The sequence below is a fragment of the Protopterus annectens genome, chromosome 15.part0 (assembly GCF_019279795.1).
Source record: "Protopterus annectens isolate FY-2018-M chromosome 15.part0, PAN1.0, whole genome shotgun sequence".
NCBI lineage: Eukaryota > Metazoa > Chordata > Ceratodontiformes > Protopteridae > Protopterus > Protopterus annectens.
Genome location: NC_056749.1, coordinates 593,270,685 through 593,287,202, shown reverse-complemented (window position 1 = coordinate 593,287,202; position 16,518 = coordinate 593,270,685). Strand labels below are relative to the sequence as shown.

At 41.7% G+C, this 16,518-nt stretch overlaps 1 protein-coding gene across 1 annotated transcript in view; it reads left to right on the top strand.

Moving 5' to 3' along the window:
* DLG3 (discs large MAGUK scaffold protein 3) overlaps window positions 1-16,518 on the top strand; it is a 3,698,230-nt gene that overhangs the window by 1,353,246 nt on the left and 2,328,466 nt on the right. The gene's annotated exons all lie outside the window — the stretch shown is intronic.

Below are 16,518 nucleotides of genomic sequence, written 5' to 3'. Positions count from 1 at the left end.
TTTATATCTTACACCTCTTACTCTCCCTTCTTCACTCACTTCCTTGTTTCTGTCAATTTCTCTCCCCTGGCTTTCTGTCTAAAGATGTCATAAGCCTGTTTTACCTCTCACTTCATATTGCAATTCCTGTTTTTGCTATACTAACTTACCTTTAATTTCTTTATAAACTGGCTAAAATTTCTCAAAATTTTAATGTCTGTCTATTCCTAATGTTTTCATATCATGTCTAATTTTGTATAATTATTTCAACTGCAGATGTTTTGAATTATATTTAAAGATTATAAAATTATTGTTCTTAAAATATTTTGTAATATTTTGGAGCTTTTCTCCCAGGATCTCAGTTTAAAATGGGCTCCTATCCATCAGACTTTCCCGGTAATCATATGTCAATAAATAAATAGTGATAAATATAAATAATCTACTAGCAAATAAGTTTACTTCTAACTTCATCTCACTGTACATTCCCACATTGCATATCAGCATCTACACCCAACAGTTCTCCCAAAAACAAGTCCTCAAAGCACTTATATGGGATCAGATAGCATATCAGGCTGCCTACTTGCCACCCTGAAACAGGACCTGTCAAACTCCCTACAGACACTATTCAATATCAGCTTCCAAACAGGCTTTGTGCCAGATGAATCAGTGATAACAACCATCAACCTCCTGCTCAAATGAAGGGCATCAGCTGATTCGGGTAATTACAGACTCATAAATCTGACCAGCCTCATCTGTAAGGCTATGGAGAGGATAATTATGAAAATAATTAATAAGGACATAGGTAGCCTACAGACTCTTGACCTAAGACAGTTTGGTTTTGCCAAGGGCAGAGCCTTCCTGCTTAAACCGGTCAACTTTTTCTAAAAATTTAATGAAGCAATGGGTGAGGGAAAACAGAACACACAACATGTCTAGACCTTTGCAAAGGTATTTGACACCATTCCACACTCCAGTATTGTTGATGAACTCTCCCAACTAAATGTTAATCTTTATGTAACTCACTGGATAGAAAATTGGCTCACAAGTAGAATCCAGGAAATTAGGGTAGGTGGCTGTGCCTCCTCCAGAAGTCCTACCACTAATAGTGTACCCCACTTGGGCCACTCTTGTTTGGCATTTACTTCTCAGAGGTCAAAGTTAAAGTTAATGGTTTATGGCTAACCAAGTTTGCAGATGACTGTAAACTTGCTATCATTATAAACTCACCAAGATCCTCCAAGTGGTCCTTTCCCAAACAAATAGCTGTTGTCATAGCCATTGACTAAAAGTAAATGCCAGAAAGTATATAATTGTCTCCTTCAGCAAGCATGACATCCCTGTAACTATCACATTGACAACACACCCCTGAAAATCTATCTGGTAGTTGGAAACCTAAAACCTTTGTGGACAATAAACTGTCTTTCAATCACCATGTATTCACTATTGTAAAAAAAAATCCTTTTTTATTGCATATCTTATTAGAAAGGGTATCTCATACCCCTTCAAAGTCTCCATGCAAGAAATCTGGATAAAGCTAAAGTAATGGGGGAACAAAGGCCCAAACTCGGGGACAGATTTTAAGTATTGCTCTTAGAAAATTGATAGTTAATGGGTTTTGCATTGTCATGCATATAAAGTCTTAAATTCAAATATCTAGCCATTGTATAGTGATCGTAATCCTCAGTAAGCTGCCTAAAAATCACAAATTTTATGAGGAGCAGACCAAAAATATGAGGCAAAAATCTGGACATTTTGTGAAAATCTCGACAGTGGAGAGGTATGAGGGTATGGTGTCTGGGTCCAGGGATGTGATCACTGTAGTAAACTAGCAGAGTGTATTGTACTATATATATATATATATATATATATATATATATATATATATATATATATATATATACACTAGTTTCTAAAGTGGCTCTACCTTCAGTAATTCTGATAGAGGAGAAGATAAAAGGAGTGGAAAGGAGACAGGGGTAGTGTGTTAGGCGCTATGTCCTGTGTTGAAGCAGAAGCATTTGATTTAGATGAAGCAAAGCTTTTGAGTGGTATTGGCCACTTTTGAGTGGCCAAAAAGCTTCCAAAGCTTAAGCGTACCTTCCACACGCACCAAGCCCTTCACACTTTTCATGCCAGTTGAAAGAGGAAGGCTAAAGCCCTGAAAGAGGATAATGACAGGTAAACGAAAATCACTGTGTACACCCTGGGGAAAAAAATATGCAAAAATAAGGGGGATGGAAGGAGGCTGTGGCTATTGCTGCAGTAATAATTTGAACAATTACTGTTCATGGTAAGTTTACTTATGCAGCTGTAGTACGTTTATTATTTGAGCAGTGCTGCAGTAGTCTGCATCATCCTGTCAGTGTCAGCTTCCAGGATACTCCTCGATGATCGGAAGGATGGGGGGCAAGATGTACATTGATGTTTCTCCTGCATAAAAGGTGAGTGGAGCCTTGAGTTGGTAGCTGTGGGGAGAAACAACAGGGTGATGATGGAGAACAGACCTGAAGGACCTCCATAACAGTTGGATCTGAGCATCTTGGGGTTTTCAGAGCCAGGCCAGACTGGTCCGATAGGGCCCAAGCCTGCTTTCTGGGATTTTCAACACTTTTGTCCTGTTCTCTTTCTTGCTGTCATTACTCTTTTCCTTTTCCTTCTCAGACTTCTTAGATGAAGGAGAAGATGTTTCTGTATCCAAAAGTACCAGTCCTACCACTAAGGCAGGAAGAAGGCCGTTCAAAATTAACATGTCTCAGCAACCTTGGAAGCTCCAGCCCTGAAAGATGTGCAGGTTTCACACTAAATTTGCTATCCCCAAAGAACAAATGCAAAGGGAGGAAGGGTCTTGGGATGGTTCTTTTTGCCTACAAGCCGTACATGTTTTAAAGCCAGCTTCCTTGTCAGACATCATTTCTACAAACAAGTCACAAACATGCACATCAGCAACAGCAACAGTAAAAAAAAAAACAAAAAAAAAAACAGTTAAGCCCTAAACACAGCTATCAGATACACTCTAAGTCTGAACTGAACAGCAAGAGAGAAAAAAACTTTTTTAAGGCAGAGAAGGTGGGAAAGAAAAACAATTTCCTCAAAAACAAAGAAAGGGACTCGAAAGACAGTAAAACCACAAATTCCAAGGATATAGTTATAGAAGATAATTATTAAGAAGAACAATAAAATATAAGGAAAATATCCACTTGTCTAACACCAATTCCGAGCCTTGAATTAGTCATCTTGACTAATCAAGTGGTAAATGAGATCTGCGGTAATCAGGGAACCAGAGGGAATTATGGGTAGAGGAGAGTCAGAGCCTTTAATCCAGGACCTTGAAAAAAGCTTGGAGGTCAGATCCTGTGTGATGAAGTCAGAAAAGACTGTTTGATGTTCACTTGTAATACCAGCTTGTGTAATAGATCTATTACACAAGTGGGAGATTCCTGACACTTTTTAAAAATAATCTGCAAAGATAAGCAAGTCATCTAAATATGGAAAATGTAGACGCCCTGTAGCCTGCAATGAACTATAACTGGAGCTAGACACTGTGGACACTCTTGGTGCAGTGGATAGTCTAAAGTGTGAGACAGAACTGATAAAGTGCACTGGACACACGAAGGAGCACACTTTGGCATCAAGAAAGCTGTGAAGTGTTTGGCACTCTAACTGCCTTTCATATGGGACTCTGCTTGAGCTCCCTGCACGTAGAGCTTGTGGAAGGTGCCCTTAAGTCTTGAAATGCTGTCCAGTTGATCAAATCCATAGCTGGATATATAACCCTAAGAACTCAGGCTACTGTAACAGTCATCTAATGTTGCACATATAAGATGACACGGTGTATTAAATCAGGGTGCAGGATTTTCTCTGTAATGTTTGTATGACTAGACTAGTTAGTAGTTGCATCTCCTGGTAGGTCTAGATACTCGTACTTTTGATTTAATTCTTCTCTTGCTCTGGTTACACTATTATTTGGTGATGATCTAGCGTTAATGGCGTTTGACCTTGACAGGATGCCCCATATTCTTGCTATTGTTAAATGTTAGACACAAGCATTTAACCTTAATCTAAATAAGAAAACAAGTCAGTTTTATTGCCCCCTTCTGCAATAAGAAATATTTTGATAAGTTTAGACACTATTACTGTGTTTGGCATACCTTTTGGTGCGCCATAAGAGTAGAATTGCACAGCTGAGATCTTTTCTTTCCAGTGTGACACACACTATAGATAAGTTGTCCTTTTTCCAGATGTCCTTTCTTTCAGGGTGATCATTTGCTTAAATCAATTTTTCTACATAAATCTATATACATAGCTGCTGTACCTTTGCTTCCTGACGCTTTAGGAAAAAAAATCCTTAGAAATTTACTTTTGGGGTTTTATGGGACTGACCATTAAATCCCATTAAACAGGGTGTCTTGTATTAGAGAGAACAATTTGGAATGTTAAACTTGATGCACCCTACTGTTTTGGGGAAAAGAAACCACCATGCTCAGTGAATCAGTGTTGATGCTTAAGCACTGTTTCACTGTGCATGGTGTTTTTTCTTTAATCAAGTGGTTGTGAGACCATGTAGTTACTTTATATAATTAAAAGGATGGGGGAGGGCAAAGCCAAATGGGGTAGTGCTATTTTATGTTGTATTTTCTTATGTTGAATATTTTCAGTGATTTGTGACTTAGTGAAATGGGTTTCACTCAACTGGGATTTCAGTGAAATGGGTTTCAGTCATGGGAAATGCTTTTTAGTCAAATTTTTTCAAACATTTGATTTTCAGTCAAGTACAGTTCACTCAAATGATTGTAAAACCTATGTTGAAGGTTACCACCAAGTAAAGCCATGATAAGCATAATACCTAGTCCAGGCCATATATTTGTATCTCTGTCTCTCCTTCAAGGTACTGTGTCATTGCTTGGCTGACTTCCCCCAGAATGGGCTTACCAGCTGTGTCATGTGGCCAAGCTACTAATCAAAGTTTGACTGCCTGGGGTGCTTTATCCCACTATGCCACTGGAGTTTGGAACAGCATTGTCATCTTTAAACTGGTTGTCGATTGTTGTTTCCTTCTTAACATTTTGCTATACAGTACAGATTTAAAATTCCTTGTATAGTCATCTCTGTAGTTTTTTGACATAATGAGATTGGCTATACATTGGCAACGTTTTATGTTGTTGCATTTTGCAGTTGTGCAGCCATGGAGCTAGTATGTAAAAGTATGGGGAACTAGCCCATGTAAATATGTTTTCATCATTTGCCCCTTTTTTGTGTGAGTTTTCTCCCATTTGTGTTTTCACATTGCTGTTGTAGTTAGCATTTTTTCAAAACTCTGTATTTCATGTTAATGCTTTGATTGCAAATGTATAGCTTTGTGCTTGACATTTGTGATTGGAAGCGGTTATAGTGGTGCCATAGTCAACTTTTCTATAGTCAGTTGTTATCTTTTCTGTAAGGGCTGGCTGTTGTGTTAGTCAGCATTTATGATAAACTCATTATTTTTATAAGTTATGAGTGCAGTGTCATTTTACAGAAGCCACTGTTAAGTAATCCTTGCTCTCCAAAAACAGCTAGAAAAACCCAGTTTAGAGAAAATTTACCAGAAAGCGTACCTCTCAACTGCTCTTATTTAGAAAGAGCACCATAATTTCTACCCCCAGATTTAGTTTTGTTCCTCCTTAACTTAATGATTTTCTTCATAAGGTTAGATTTTTTAAAGGGCTGATGCTTTACCAAATAAACAAAAGCTGTATACTTACCATAATGCTAGATCTGTGTTGTCTTCTTCCATCTGGCTCAGTGGATGGGTTATTGGAAACCAACTGGTTCTGGCAGTGGCTTCTTTTTCAAGCTCACTGATCCATGGCTCGGGATTGTCCCCCTACTCATAATTCCCTCCTTTCCAATACAATACCTCACATCAAGTGTGCCCACTTGCACCTTACAAATCCTCTTAAAAATCACTTAGTGGAAGCAGTAGAAGTCAGGACAACATAGAAAACAACTGCAAGCTTTATATCAGGCAAAGCTCTGGCAAAGTCCAATGCAGTCCATCAAGAGCCATTAGGCCATTAGATAATTTAGGAAAGGGGATGGAAGGAGGGAAAATTCAGCCAGGCAAAAGATGACAATATGACTCTAGAGTTATGGTAAGTACATAACCTTTGTATTCGATGTTGTCTTTTCTGTCCCACTCAACAGATGGGACAGATTTCCTAGCTGCTAGCACAGCAGGGTGGAGTCATGGAATGAAGTTCTGAAGGGTGCACAGGATCTAGACTGCATGTCCAGCTTGTAATGGGGGATAAAGATGTGAAGAGTAAACCAAGAAGCCACAGCACAAATGTCATTTAAAGGCATTCTGGCACAGTAGGCTGCAGAAGCTGCAACTGCTCTGATTGAATGAGCTTTTGGTTTGTGAGAGAGAGAAAGACCTTTCTCTTTATAAGAAAAGTAATACAGTCAGAAAACCAGACTGGTAAATTAATGGACTGGTTAAGGGCAGCTTCTGAGGCCATTTCTGAAAGAATATTTGGATTGATCTGAAGAGGCACCCTGGCCTTATGAAAGATCAAATAAGACAGCTTGCAAAAGATAATGCCTGTAGTTCAGAAGTTCTGCTAGCTGATGTAATGGTCACCAAGAAAATAGTCTTCCAGGACAGAAATCTTAGTTCTGCCAAAGCCCCTGGTTCAAGAGCTGGTCAATTTAAGGCTTGAAACAGTGATATAATGTCCTAAGAAGGAACTGGATGCCTCAGAGGGGGCCTGAGGAGGAAAGTTCCTCTCAGAAAAGCTTTAGAAAGTTTCAAGTAAGCAAAAGAGTGTTTTGCTTTTCTTCCACATAAGTTAGACACAGCTGCTAGCTGTAGTTTAAATCATAGAATATCTAGCACCTTCTTGAGATAAGCCTGACAAAAACGTAGAATAAATAGTAAATGTGCAGAGAAGGGATCCAAGCCCTCAGAGGATGCCCAAATAGCAAATATCTTCCATAAGCTTCTGTAAATCATTCTCATATTAGTTTTTTTTTTTTTTTTTTGCAAAGAGAATAAGATATGGATAATTGAAGAGGAAAGCCTGGAATTGGAGGTATCATACACTTAATTTCAGATTTCTCATTAAGGATGACCAGGTGAGTGAGGCACCCAATGTGAAAGTGGGCCCAGCACCCAGAGAGGGTGTTTCAGATAGGGCCAAAGGAAGGGGAACCAAACTTGACAAGTCCAGGAGGGGGCAATGAGTTTCACTTTTGCCTTGTACTGAATGGTTTTCAGAAGGAACTTCATTATACGGGGAAGAGGTGGGAAGGCATACAGGAGACCCAGTGCGAATCAGAGTATCCCTCAGTAACTAACTAACTTGGGCATTTAGAGCAAAGTAGCTGAAACATTTGGTGTTCAGATGGGTCACAAAGAGACGGCACTACAGCTGGCCCCAGTGACTGAAAGTCATGGTTGCCACTGACTGTTTGAGGGGTCACTCATGAGGCAGGAAAATGGATCTGCTAGGCTTGTCTACTAAAATGTTGGAACTCCCTGGCATGTCCATTGCCACTAGAAACCATTGGGAAGACATTGCCCATTGCCAAACCTTTATGGCTTCCCGACATTGTGGGTATGATTGGGGCTCCTTCATGCTTGTTGATATATCAGACCACAGCCATGTTGTCTGTCTGGATGGAAATCATACCTTTGGGAGTGAATTCCTGAAAAGCCTGCAGTGCTAGGAGGACTGCCCTCATTTCCAAGACACTGATGTGAAGTTTGGCTTCTGAAGTCATGTATGTGCGTGAACCATCATTCCTTCATAATTCCCCTCACCCCCACCCCCAGAAGGGAAGCATCCATGGTCACAGTTGCTTTCACAGGTGGAAAAATGAATGGTTGACCCCCCCCAAGTCACTAGTGAGGAAGTCAACTACTAGTGAATGTGATGTCTGAATACCAGTGTGAGATGAGACTGGAATTGCTTGGGTTTGTACAACATGGACCATTAGACAGATTGGGTCGACTGCAGTACCTTTGTATAGAATCTGGCTTGAGGAACCAGTGCATTTGAAGCAGACATTTTTTAGCTTTATCATATATTTATTTACTTCAAAATATCCTTTTTTATCACCTTTATTAAATTATTACTTACAATATAGGCAAATATACATTAACAGAAAAGAAAACAAACCATTTTAACATTTTTTCCATTTAAATACTCTATATGTCATATATTTTCTTTGCTGCTGTCATCATTCCAGTATTACAAATATTACAGGTCAGCATTACAAAAATGTACTGAATTCCTGCCTTCCTTTAAACCTGACTCCTCCTCTTCCTGAACATTATAATGCATGTATTGTTCCCACAATTTCCATCTACTTTTTTGTAGTTTGCTCTTTCCCTTTTCTAAAGATCCATCTTAAAGTTTGTTTGTTTTTTACCTCTTTTATAATATTCAATACCTCAGATGCATCTGGTATATACTTTGATTCCATTTTCTATAAACTGCTTTTTTGCAGCCAGCAGACTTAAACTTAGTAAGGCCTTGCTATGTCTAGACAATTCAGATCCTGTATCCCACGTCAAAAGAATAATTTCTTTAGTTACATCCATTTGCTCACTCTGTATTTCTGACCGAGTATTCTGTAAGGAATTTTTAATATCTGCTTACTCACTACACTCCCAAAACATATGTTCCCAGTTTCTTCTCCATCACATCTCAAACATTTGCTAACTGAAGCAGCCATTGACACCAGTAGTGGAAGAATAAGAATTGCTTGGGGGATTTGTGATAGAGAGGACCTCAGAAGCTTGGTGACACAGGAAGAATACTCTTGAGCTCACACATTTGGCAATTTGAGATGTCATGTCCGGATAGCACCCTATGAATTATTTTGTCTGGGTCAGTGTCAACTGGCTATTCTTTAGCTTTACAGTAATCCACAACTGCTAGCAGAACTGTTGGAAGAAGTCCCAGCACTGAATAAGTAGGTCCTTGGTGGATGCAGTAAGGAGATAGTTCTCTAGATAAGGGAACAGCAGGTACCCTTTCAGTCTTAGATATGCTGCCACCACTACCATGTATTTGGTGAACACCCTCGGGGCTGTACTGAGACCAAAGGGCAATGCTCAGGACTGAAAATGACTGGTCCCCAGCTGAACTGGAGAAACCACCTGGACTGCCTCACTATCTTGATGTGATAGTACATATCGTGAACATCTGTCAAGCACATGCAGTCATCCTTCGTCAGAAGAGCCAGAATGGACTAAAACATGACCACCTGAAACACTGGTTTTACAAAATGATTCAGGTGGCTGTGGACCAAAATAGACCTGAGGTCCCCAGTCTTTTTTGGAACCAAAATGAATCCTGGATAGACTTCAGTTGCTTGCTGGTTTGGTGAGACCTCCTGAAGAACTCGTTTTTCAAACAGCTTTGAATTTTCTACTGCTGCTAGTTTCCTCTGACTAGATGGGATGTTGAGAATATTCCTCTTGTTTGTTGGGGGAAAGCGAAAGGAATAATGTAACCTCTGATAATTATCTTTACACTTAAGAATCTTGAGTAATGGCTAGCCAGATGTGAGGGCGTGGAGGCAAGAACCCCCTGATTTTCTCCAGGAGGCAGGAACCCCCTGATTTTCTCCAGAGTGAGATGGCTGGGCAACTGTTCAAGAATGCTAGAAGGGTTTCTCAGTAAAGGGACCTTGAAACTCTTGAGGAGGTCCATCACCAGAAGAGTCCTGGGCAAAACTTTGGGACTTACAGAACCATAAATTCTTTCCATCCTTCTGGATCTGGAAGAAAGTCCTTTGGGGATGGAAAAATGGTTGCCTTTGGCAGACAGGGTTTGGCCCTCCTGGTCACTTCTGGTAAGCATTTCTTTGACCTTGGGTCCAAAAGGTGTGGAACCATCAAAGTGAGCATTTACAAAGGACATCTTGAAGCTGTCTGTAAAGTCACAGAGAGGCAGCCAGCATGCCAGAAAATGGTAGCATCAGTGCCTGCAGCTCTCAATGAGCTATCAGCTTCAATGGAAAACAGTCATATGGACACTTTAGACACTGAGTGAAGGGTTGTTAGCTGTGATTCCACAGTCTTCTGCATATCAGTAGATGGATTACCCAAGACAGACTTGAAAAGCTTCTTGTTCAAGTCGCTGTAGAAATTAGTCATATGGCTAGGTGATTCAGCTTGTGTAAAGCGAACATGGCTAAAGCATAGGTCAACTTCTGAAAATGTGCAATGCCCTTGACTCCCTGTTAGGGGGAAGGACTGCAGTTCTGTCTTCAGAGAACTCTTTTTTCATGGTTACCACAACCACTATGGCATCTACTGCAGGACCCTTGCTCCAAATGACCTATTCCTAGGAGATACCAATACCTTGTCAGTTTTTCTCAGGACTGGCTCCACCACCACATCGGGTTTCTTCCAAGCCCAGTTAGTGACCAGATCAATGAGGTCATCAGTGGGTGGGACCACCCTAGAAGTAAATGGGCCAGTCACAAAAGCCTTGAGGATTACAGCCTTCTATTGGGAGGGGGCTTCAGTGGACCAATCCCCTCGCTCTTTCAACAATTCAAAGATATCTCCAAATAAGATATTTTCTAAGGGGAATCTAGGGGAACCCCTTGATTTCTCGAAGTTATTATCTTCTTTAAGTGACTCCTGAGGAGAATCTAAATTTCTCCCTTTATAAGTCTGTTTCGTATGCCGTTCCCTGTTTGGAGGTGCCAGAGATGCCTCAGAACTAGAAAAAGAACTCATCAGGCAAGATACCTTGAGTCTTACTGAGGTTAGCTGTCCCTGAGAGGATGACTAGGAGGAGGAGCTGCAGAATCCAGAGGGGATTGGGACAGTGCTGAGTGTGTGCAAGAGACCTCCTTTCTTGACCTGGGAGAACCCTTTCAAAAGCCTCAAAGACTGAAGCTGAAACCAGAGCTAAGGAAGAATCCTTAGGATCCAAAGTTCCCAGCAGAGGAACATCTTAGGGCCCAATCCCAGCAAAGGAACCTCTCAGGACCCAATCCAATTCTGCTCCAAAGCCAACATCAGAGCCGAGCTGCCAAAGAATCAAAAGGCAGGGATGACTCCAATAATCTCAGAGTTGATCCTGAACTCCAGACCTTAGCCTCAATCTCTCTGCTTTAAGATCCTTCAAGATTTGATGCCATCAGAGTTGAATGGGTAAGGGAAACCACTGGAGTCAAATCCAACCAAGCTCTTGGCTTTGACAGAGTCATCCTCCAAGTATCACTTGGTACTGTAGACATCAGATCTGAAGGACAGACAGGAGAAGGAGATATCAACAGATTGTGGTTGTTGGGGCCTGGCCTGGCAACCCCAAGGGGAATGTACTTGGGGAACCACCATTTGGATCTCTGCCCTTAGATACTTACGCATCATTCTGTTGAGGTTGGCTTCTGACAGGCTTCTCAACAACTGAAAGGACCCTGAAAGAGCAGGTCACTGTGGGTGGCCTAGAAGACCAGTTAGTTGACCTTTCCTGCAGAATAAGAGAGTGGACCTGAGGAATAGTGAGCTTTGGAGAAAATCTACTTCAGAGAAGGTGAATGGATCTGAATTGGTTCCTAACTGTATCTGACTAAATCTGTGTTTTAGGAGCATGCCGGTTTTAGGAGCTCTTGAAAGCTCTTCTGAAACCGTTCTTTGCCATCAGATTTCGATTTCTGTTTTTCATTCTCCTTTTCTTTGCTTTTCCCTTTGTCTCTGTCTTTTTCTTTCTCTTTAGAGTACTTAGACTTATCCCATACTTTCTTAGCTGAAGGGGAGGGAGATGTTGATGTAGAAGGGATCAAATCTCCGACTGGGGCAGGAAGAAGACCCTTAAAAATGAATTTGTTCTAATGGTCAACAAGTGCCCTGCCCCCAAAGGAGTCACAGGACTCAAATTCAGTGTCCAGGTGATTCAGCCCTAAATAATACACATACAAAACTTGGTGATCCTGGGGGGGGGGGGGGGGGGTCTTTGGTCCATATGGGATGCACTTTTTAAAACAGAAGCATTACCACTCATGGTGAAATGAACACTTAACACCACACAGAGGTAAAATTTAGAAATCCAAAAAATGTAATACATGATAAATACTCTTAAGTAAGATAAAGCCGAAGATATTAACAAACTTTTTTTTAAAGGTAGAGGGGAAGAAATTGCCACATAGACACTAAACTACCTAAGGGGAAAAAAATTGCAACAAGACTAAGAAACAGCCTCAGAATATCTGAGGATTTTTCCTCAAATCTGCACTGGAAAAACTGAAGAAAAAGCACTTCTATCTGAGCCGAGCTCTAAGCCCTCAGACCATGTCCGAACTGAACAGGTTGCAAACAAGCTCTGAGGTATTGTAGGGACAGAAGGGGATTATGGGTAGGGGAGGAGACAGAGCCCTGGATTTGAGAGCTTGACAAAGGTGCCGGTGTTGGATCTGGCTAAATGTCATAGCCTATCTGTTGAGTCAGACAGAAAAGACAATATTGTATCTAAACTAAGCATGCACAAAGATTTGTTATTAGTAACTGTATAGAGTCTACCACATGAAGACCTTCTATTTTAAAAAAATAAGGAAGAAATTTTTCTGACCCTCAGCTATGATTTTAAAGAGCAACCCTCTGATGTCTTGATTTATTTCATTTCTAACATTTATAATACAGGTTTTTTAAATTAAATCTGGATCTAAACACAAACACAACTGTGCATTCCTCATGTATGGTATACTAACATGTTACATCTAGGTGAATGGTCCTTTTTGTTTTCCTCTCTTTGATTACCCTAAAGATGTTCTAATTAACAAATCTGACCCAACCCAAATGTGAGATTTACAAATACAACATGTTTAGTTATTTCAGTTACATTTCACCCCCCCCCCCTTTTTTTTGTTACATAATGTGTTACATTGCTCTGTACCAATCTGGTTATGTGGTACAAGAATCTCTAAAAGGAAGGAATGAAAGAAGTATTGAAAGGAAATAAAATAAAAAAAGAAGTGATGTACTTACCATAACGTTCCATGTGAGTTGTTCATCTCACCTTCATTCTTACTGATGGGTTCAGAGCCGATCCCTCAGCTCCGAGTGGGCCTACTACAAAGCTCGAGGATTTCAAGTAGCTCGAGGCCAAGTCCCTATCCCATGATGCACCCAGAGTTACCTCATATCTTGTTTGCTGTGTATAATAGTACCATATGTCATTATATAACTCCATAGGAGAAAGTATAGAAGGGTTAAGTGACCAGGAGATCTAGCATCTCGGTCTTCTGAAAACCCAGGAGGGGGTAGGAGGGAGGGATGTAAGAATGAAGGTGAGATGAACAACTCACATGGAACATTATGGTAAGTACATAACTTCTTTATGTGAAGTTGTTCTATCTCGCCTTTCTTTCTTACTGATGAGTAGCATCCCAAGCACCATCTACCTCCGGTGGCTCACGGGAATGTATTTCTCAGGACTTTGAATCCAAAGGAGGCCCTGTCAAATTTGTAATGAGTGATAAAGGTATGAGGTTTCGACCAAGTAGCTGCTGCACAAATGTTATCAATAGGAAATCTGGCAGAAAAAGCAGATGATGTAGAAACTGCTGTGGTTGAGTGAGTTTTAATTTTATGCTGTAAGGGCATATTGGCAGCTGAATAAGCAAAGGTGATACAATCAGATAACCATTTAGACACAGTTGTTTTAGCCACTAGCATACCTTTCCTGGAGTCTGAATAGGAAACAAAAAGCATAAAATTTAGATTCCATGGGGAAGAGGGAGATTTCACAGGAGTTCTAATATGAAAAATCTCTTTGGATAATTTCTGTGACATAATATTCAACCCTTCAAATCCAAGATGAAAGTTAGAAATGGCAGCAAGTTGAACATGGACTGTTGCTGCTGCAGCTCCTTTATTGAAGATCATGGTCAAGAATTCTTGTATAGAGGCCATAGGGGCTTGGTAAGGATCAATATTGTTTTTAGAGGCCCATATAGAAAATATTTTCCATTTGCTAAGGTACAGCTACCCATAGAGGATTTATGAGAGGATAAGAGAATTTGCTTCATCTCATTGGAAAGGTTATGGAACCTGGCTATGATGGGAATTGGAGCAGCCAAGCTGTCAGCTTCAGGGACTGCAGAGAGGGATGAAGTTCCCTGACGAGTGCGTCAGAAGGTCTGGAACTGGGTCCAGAATCTAGGGGTCTTCCAAAAGATGAAGTCGAAGGAAGGGGAACCAAATCTGATGAAGCCAATGAGGAGCTATTAGAATGATGGTCCTTCCCAGGGCTTTTGCTTTCTGTAATACCTTGGGTATCAGCAGGATTGGTGGGAATGCATAGAGGAGACCCGGGAGCCAATCGTGAACGAGTGTGTCCCTTGGGGTTTCTCCTGGTGGGGGAATCAGGGCAAAGTAGCCTCTGCATTTCGTATTCTTGTGGCTGGCAAAAAGGTCGCAGCAAGGCTGGCCCCACCTGTGGAATATCCTGTCCGCTATTTCTGAATTTGAGGAACCAGTCGTGGGGCAACAAAATTGCTCTGCTCAGCTTGTCTGCTATCACGTTGGATTTCCCCAGGATGTGCATTGCTAAAAGAAAGCACTGGGTGGATATAGCCAATGCCATACTCTTAGGGCCTCTCGACAAAGGGGGTATGACCTGGTTCCTCCTTGTTTGTTCAAGTACCAGACCACTGACATGTTGTCCGCCTGAATCGCAATAGTACCCAGAGGAAGAGAGTCCTAGAAGTACTGCAACACCAAAAGTACTGCTCTCATCTCTAAGACATTGATATGCAGATGTGTCTCTTAATCGGTCCATGTGCCTTGGGCTGTTCTTCCCTGAAAATGCCCCCCCACCCCACCCTGTCAGGGAAGCGTCCGTGGTCACTGTGGCCACTGGTGGGTGTAAAACAAATAGATGTCCTATCATAACATGAAGTGAGGTCAACCACCACTGAAGATCCTTTTTACAGGAGTTTGTGATCATTATCAGATAAGACATGGGGAACTCTTGGTAAGACCATTGAGTGAACAACAGCCATTGCAGTATCCGCATGTGCATATGACCTAGTGGTATGGCCAGAATTGCTGCCGCCATCATACCTGACAATTTTAGAACTTCTGATGCTGGAGCCTTGTTTTTGGATATTAGAATGTGGACCTGTTGATGGAGTAGTAAGACTCTTTCTACTGGAAGTCTTAGCATGGTGGTGGTGGTGTCCAGTTCTTCTCCGATAAAGATGATATGCTGTGATGGTGACAAGGCAGATTTTTCTGAGTTTATTGTAATGCCCAGCTGGCTGCAGAGTGACAGAGTGGATTCCCTGCCCTGAATGAGTTGATGCCTGGTGGTGGCGGTGAGGAGCCAATCATCTTGGTGCAGAAACACCTGGAATCCTAAGCATCTCAGGTGAGCCGTGACTACTGCCATGCATTTGGTGAACACTCTGGGGGCTGTAGTGAGACCAAAGGGCAGGGCTCAAAACTGGTAATGATTGGCTCCCAGCTGGAAGCGGAGATGATCCCTGGATGGCCTGGCCATTTTTATGTCGTAGTATGCATCCTGAAGATCTATGGAGCACATCCAATTGTCTTTCCCTAAGAAGGGAAGTATCGACTGGAGCATCACCATCTGAAACTTATCTTTCTTGACAGATTTGTTTAGTCTGCTGAGGTCCAATATAGGTCTCCAGTCCCCTCTCTTTTTTGGAACTAAAAAGAATCTTGAGTAAGTTCCAGATCCTGTCTGGTCTGCTGGGACTGGTTGGATGACTCTTTTTCTTAGCAACATCTGGACCTCTATTGTTGCTTGTTCCCTGTAACTGAGTGGAGCATCCAGGATTTTTCTTGGCGGTGGAGGGGGTGTGGCGAGTGGGATGAAGTATCCTCTGGAAATGATACTTTGTACCCAGTTGTTATTTTTTATTTTGAGCCAGGCATCTGGTTCCAAAGATAAGCGATCCCCAACTGTCTCCAGAGCAGGACAGTCGGGCCTCCTTTCAGGAGCACTGGTAGGGCTTCCCAAAGAAGTGATCTCTGTCCCCCTGGTTTTGCGGACCCCCTGTGCCACGAGGGCGGCATCTTACATTATTGCCCCCTCCTCTGCGCCTGGAGGGGGGTTCACAGCATGTGTCCTGAAAGTCTGCTTGGGCTTTTCAGAACCACATTTTCCCTCCCCGTTGACCCTTTGGGTAGGGTCTGGTAGGGGTGGAAAAAATGGACTCCGGCAGACAGATTCTTTCCCTTCTGCTCACGCCTGGTCAAAGTTTCATTAACTTTGGGCCTGAAAAGGGATGAGCCATCAAAAGGGATATTTACAAAGGATGACTTGAAGGGCTCCATGAAGGAACACAAGTGCATCCAGGAGTGTCTCCTAAGAGCAACTCCTGTACCCGCTGCCCTGCTCATACCATCAGCTGCATATAAAATGATGTGCATGGATGAGTTAACAATAGAGTTGAGGGTAGCAAGCTGGGAGGCAACTTTGTCTGTAGCTCCTGCAGGTACTGTACCCTGAAGAGTATTTCCCAGCTCTTTAAGGAGAGCTTGTTGTAGTCTCATGAAATGGGTTA